The sequence below is a fragment of the Vigna unguiculata genome, chromosome 6 (genome assembly GCF_037176805.1).
Source record: "Vigna unguiculata cultivar grain cowpea cultivar isolate G323 ecotype 2 chromosome 6, ASM3717680v1, whole genome shotgun sequence".
NCBI lineage: Eukaryota > Viridiplantae > Streptophyta > Magnoliopsida > Fabales > Fabaceae > Vigna > Vigna unguiculata.
Genome location: NC_140797.1, coordinates 27,959,368 through 27,965,881, shown reverse-complemented (window position 1 = coordinate 27,965,881; position 6,514 = coordinate 27,959,368). Strand labels below are relative to the sequence as shown.

Here is a 6,514-nt window from a genome sequence, read left to right as displayed (position 1 = left end):
TCAAAGAGGGGCAACATGGGAGTTTTGTTTTATTGATTATATCTACTATTTTTTGAACGGGATTTATAACCAATATTTGGATATGTAAACTTTGAGTTAAAGTACAAATTTTGATTTTAGCGGTTTTAATAAAATTGAAATTTTCTCGCATTTTGGGAAAGAGTTTTTATTCAATGTGATATTATTACTATTATTATTTCTATTTTACTTAAATTAGTAATATCTGGCCAGGATATTTCAATCTCTCTCTGAAAAAATGGGTTTAAACCCAAAAATGTTGGGTGAATAGGTCTTAATCTTTGTTTCAATATCTTTAATCTGAAATATTGAATTAAATGGTCACATTGTACATTGTATAACTAATTCAACTCCTCTTTGACCAATCTTCTAAACTTTTCTAACTTCCCATTGCACATCCAATGAATCTGTCTAGCTGTTTAGATGCTTCTCTAAGTTAGTTGCCACCTAGGATGGGTGATGTTGACTTTTCACAAGAGATTTCTTTGACAACTTTTCTTTATCGTTCGACCAACTTGTAGATCTCATCAAATCTTCAAATTTAAATCTCAAGCCTTCTAGAAAACATAATTAAAATTCATGTTATTCAAGTTTAAGAGAATTTAATCAAAGTTAGAATTAAGGAAACACTATGCTAGACTAGTCTTAGGAACTCAAAAACATACTAAACTAGAATATCACTCTAAAAACACCCTTTTGACTACATTTTTATTAAAAATAAGATTTTTAGAAGAAAATATTACGTGAAAAATAGTTATGCATGATTGTTATGCATGTATTCCTATATAAACTCTGTAACTCTTGTTTTCTGATATACAATAATATTCTTTCTCTTCTCTCATTAAGCCTTGCTTCATCTCTTCTTCCCTTTCTCCTATTACCCTTTCAGAAAATACTAAAAAACTCTAAAAACAGAAAATAAAGAAGACAAAACTCCCAAAAATAGTGCTCTAAAAGACAAAAAATGTGTCTAATATGACACTTAACACAATTACTTCCATTAAATGACTCAAATGGAAGATTAACTAGACGAGTGACATCAAAGTATGTCTTAGAAAAGTATCATAACTATTAGACAAATCACGTTCAGATGATCAAATGGCGCGAAAAGTTAAATAAATCACCAAGTGACATAAAGATTAAGTCAAAGGTTGAAATTGATAACGAGTCAATTAAGAGAATATCAAATTATTTTATTAATATTGTCAAGCAAACACTCAAGGCTCAATGTTGATTGAATATATTATGATTGAAGATATATCTAAAGAATATCAATGTGATTGAGTATTTGATTGAATATAAATATAAAGGAAAACCTCTTTGATTGAATATTATGAATACTATCATATGATTAAAAAGCAATCATGAGCAAATAAAATACTCTATAGATCAAAGAATGCAAGAGAATATCTATAAAATTAAAGCCACAATAGTATGAAGTTTAAAATTCAAGTTCATGAATGGATGAAAAGGAAAGAATTGATAATTCACAAGCAGCAATACACTTTGATTGATATATCAAGTACTTTCATATGGAGCAAGATGAAGATATTTGAAGATACAAAGCATATACTCAATTGAATATGCATCGACGGTCAAATGACACTAATTATAAATACTAAAAAGACACTAAAACACTCTAAAACCAAAAAATACTAAAACACTTTAAAAATAGAAAATAAAGAAGACAAAACTCCCAAAAAAAGTGCTCTAAAAGACAAAAAATGTGTCTAATATGACACTTTACACAATTACTTCCATTAGATGACTCAAATGGAAGATTAACTAGACAAGTGAAGTCAAAGTATGTCTTAGACAAGTATCATAACTATTAGAAAAATCAAGTTCAGATGATCAAATGGCGCGAAAAGTTAAATAAATCACCAAGTGACACACAAAGCATATGCTCAATTGAATATGCATCAACGGTCAAATGACACTAATTATAAATACTAAGACCAAGATAAAGAAGAAGAAAAAAAGCGAGAAATATACTGAAAGAATTCTGAAATAAAGAATGAGTAAAATTGTTAAATATTCAAGAGAAATCAAAGTAAGATTACTATTAGCATTTTGTATTTTGTGGAGTGATATTGGGTTGAGTGTTAAACATTGTAATATCCTTCACATTGTGAAGTTTACCCTATGAGCGTGATTGTATTCTTCTGCATGAGATATCATTATTGTTTATTGTAAATGAAAGTTCTTGATCTCAATGAGAGATTGAGAAAGATACTTGGAGAGGTTAAACCCATTGTAACCTAGAGAGGTTTATACTAGTAATACTTGAAGAGGATGATACTCGTGAAAGTTAAGGGATTTGATTAGTGGAACTTCTTAAGCAAGTTGCTTAAAAGACTGGACGTAGCCTCAACGTGCGAGGTAAACCAGTATAAATCCTAAAGTGCATTCTTCTTTGCCTTAAAATTTTGGTTCACTTATATTATGTCTACGCAAAATAATTGTAAAATGTTTACATGCTCTATTCATCACCCATTTCTAGAGCCACCTTGCACCAACAAAGATCACCCTTGCTCTTTATATTTTGAAAAAACAAGTTTTATCCAATGACCAGAGCACTCACCGAGAGAGTCTGCATAATCAGTAGATGAAGAGCTCATATATTGGATCACAAAGAGGCTATTCAAGAATTTTATCCATTCCTCATGTTAAAATACCTACCTTTTAGTTCAAAAACACCTAAAATGACACCACTTATCTAATTGATATATCAAACTCACAAATACCATATTACAAACCAAAACTTCACATGAATTTCAACATTTATAATAGTCATATTATACCAATTAAATTATCAAAGCTACTCTACTCTAATTAATACAACAAATTACAGCCTCAATGCCTTAATTAAAAATTTAAGTATTATTATAATATATTAGCTTTCATTACCTTGTTAGTAAATTCCTAACACTATTAATGCTCCACATAACACAACTCTCACAAGTAACTTTAACTATGCAAAGAAAACACACATAAATGATTTGAACATACCCTTATGACCATAAAAAAATAGAGATTTAGTTTAGGGTATTGGGGGTCACATGAAAACCTTATAGAGGCCACATTCAAATAGAACATAACTGACTCAAGAAAAAAAGGAGAAAATGACTGTAATCACACTTTTGAATTAACAAATGTGTTGCCCTCTACACTAGGAGTCTATAGGTGGGTGCAAATCTTCAAAGGGATGAAAGACGAGGTCGAAATTTTACAAAGATTGCAAAGAAAGATTTAGAGTAAATGTTTTAGACAAATGATGGTTTTATATAAGAAAACTCGATTAATAAAAAATTATATTGATAGCTTAACTTTTTAATACTACAAAAATAAAAGTTTCATCTACAAAATCATTTCTACTCTTAAACTATTTTCTACATCAATAAATTTGCTCAAGAGAAAAAAGAACATTTTTTATTTTTTAGATACTCATTATTTTTAAATATTTAACTAATAATATCACTTTTTATCTTTTATTTTTATCACATTATATTATCTATAATACATATATTCCTCTCCTATTATTCATTTACTTTTTTTTTGTCTATGTGTTATCTTATTACTGTTTCAATATTACAATAGTTTTATCTTTAAGAAGAAAAGGAGCATGCAATTTTTTTCACTTACCCTTGTTAAAGAATATTTATCCTTGACAAAGTTTTCCGTGAATCAAGGATAATTCATGCATTTGTCAACTATCAACAATAACATCAAAAGGACTTTTGCACATATCTCACAAAAGTTATAATGTATACAACATATTGGAGACAACTCGTATTAATATCATGATAATCAATTCCACTTATTACTACATCAATTTTAGTGTATCAAAATATTTTACTAGAATTTGATTCATCTACAATGAGTAAAATAAAATAAATCATCTCAATCACAGATGAGAAATGTATGCATATGTATGCCCTATCAATTATTAAGTTTACTAATTTTACTCTCTAAGTTGAATGATTCATTTTTTAGATCTAGATCCATTTTACTCTAACTAGAAAGCAAGAAATTTTTTTGAAGATAACATAATTCCTTTACAAACATGTATACTCTCCACTTGTACCAACTTGACCATTGTCTTATACATATGTTACTTTGCACGAGTATAAAGCTCCTTCGATTTTTATAAAGAATTACAATTACAGCCAAAATACATCAAGAAATTGTTATTGCCAAAAAACTAATAAATGTTGAGTTGGTGAGAAATAACAATTGAATACTACGTTATTCATAAGATGTAGGAGGAAACAAGGTTATATAATTACACACTTGTATACTCTCCACCTGTACCAAGTTGACAATTTTCTTATACATATGTTACTTTGCATGAATACAAAGCTCCTTTGATTTTTATAAATAATTACAATTACAACCAAAATACATCAAGACATTGTTATTGCCAAAAAAAAATGAATGCTGAGTTGGTGAGAAATAACAAGTGAATACTACATTATTCATAAGATGTAGGAGGAAACAAGGTATTTTGATGCTTGCATGGTTTCACAAATTTTTGAAAATCATAAGGTTTTGGGAGGCTAAAACCAAGGTACTAGTAGTGACTAGTTTCATAGACGTAAAGTTCTTGTGACAAGAATTGTGGTATCTTTAGAACTTTTGCTTTAAAATGATCCATTCAACTTAGAGAGTAAAATCAATAATGTTAATAGTTGATACTGCATTTATATTCATATACATAAATTTCTCATTAGTGATTGAAATGGCTTATACCATTTTACTCACTTTAGATGAATTAGATCCTAGTAAAATATTTCGATACATTGAAACTAATGTAGTAATAAGTGGAATTCATTCTCATTCTAGTCCCATAGGTTATCTCCAATGTGTTGTATACATTATTATTTTTGTTAGATTTGTCAAATGCATGCATTATCCTTATTCATGAAAAAGTTTTTGGAAGATCGTTTCCTACTCATGGAACTTCAGTTAGGTGTAAGAACTAATTAATAAGAAGGTATATAACAAAAGTGTTGTTTGTGGCCCCATAGAAGGCTAAAAAGATTATGGACTAATGGATTTTTTTTTATATTTAATGATGATAAATTCCCACCCTTGAATCTCAAATATAATTCCTAGTCCTTATGATAATCATGTTACTTACCCTTTTATTTAGAAGTAATGCATCTATTAATGAAGCTATTATACTTTTTCCAATACAAAACTAAGAGACAAGATAAATTAAGGTGATTTTTATTTTTTATTTATATTAAATATTTTTCAAAATAATATAATTTTCCCTATGGAGGTGCATATAGGGTAATCAAAGAAAAAAAAACCATGACAGTTGTGGGATTTGAACCCACGCCCTTTCGGACTAGAGCCTAAATCTAACGCCTTAGACCACTCGGCCAAACTATCCTTTGTTATTGACAACTAGGCTTGTAAATTTTATATCTTATTTAGTTTTAAACATAACAAAATAATTTGCACTTACTTTATTAAGGAAGAAAATAAAGAGACTATGAATAAATTAGATTACATGATATTAAATGGGACAAGTTTTTCGCAATGGTGCAATTTAAGTGAGATATTATCCAAATTGGCAAGTTTTGAAAAAAAATATGTACATGACTGAGTCCTACTTGCATGGCATGACGTATAACTCCTCAAATTGAAGTTGTGTTTAGTCAAACATAACTCCCGTGTGTTGTCATCGTGTTCACGACAAGACACTGAGAAATACATCTTTTGAAAACAAGAATGGAGTTGTCACCATAATTTATCAAGAAAAACTACGAAAAAACTACATAAAAAGTGGAATCCGACAATAGATTTAGGTTTGTTCTAAGATTCTCCCTTTTAGTTGTTAAAATATTTTTTTCTCCAAAAATCAAACACATTTTTTTTATATTTTTTATTAAAAAAAATATTTATGTGGATCTGACAAGGATTGAATTTGCTCCAACTTAGTGTTGTTCACAATAAGAAATAGGAGTTATGTAGTTCTTTATTAAAAAACAACTATTTTTGAAATTTTAATATCTTTTTATAATTCGCCCTGTAATACTCCTTTCGTGTTGTCACATGTAAATTTTTTTCTCCTTTCAAACCAACGAAAATACTATGATATCATTCTATAAATAGGAACTTCATAAATACTTGTCCAAGTTCATTCAAATAAAACCTCACAAATACCAAAAACATCTATAAAGGTTCCTATTACAATTCTTTTAAACCACAAACATTCAAAGGAAAATTCAACATAAAAGAAACCATTTTTTTTTCAAAAGTTTTCAAAAAATCCCAAAGTTCTCCTTAGCACATCTCCTCACACCTATGCATTTGCACCAACATCTATGACAACATTTGCTCCCGTATAACACTCACATTACATGATCATCGCACAAACACAACAATGTAATGCAACTCAACTCATGATCACAAACGTGTTACATAAATTTAACCAAGTCATATTACCACCAAGTAATATCAATCAAATCATATTAGCACCAAG

General features: G+C 28.8%; 1 non-coding gene across 1 annotated transcript; it reads right to left on the bottom strand.

The window, feature by feature from the left end:
- Nucleotides 1-5,338: 5,338 nt before the first annotated feature.
- Nucleotides 5,339-5,418, bottom strand: TRNAL-UAG (transfer RNA leucine (anticodon UAG)). Its single transcript has one exon. It is a non-coding gene; the product is annotated as a tRNA-Leu (tRNA).
- Nucleotides 5,419-6,514: the final 1,096 nt, after the last annotated feature.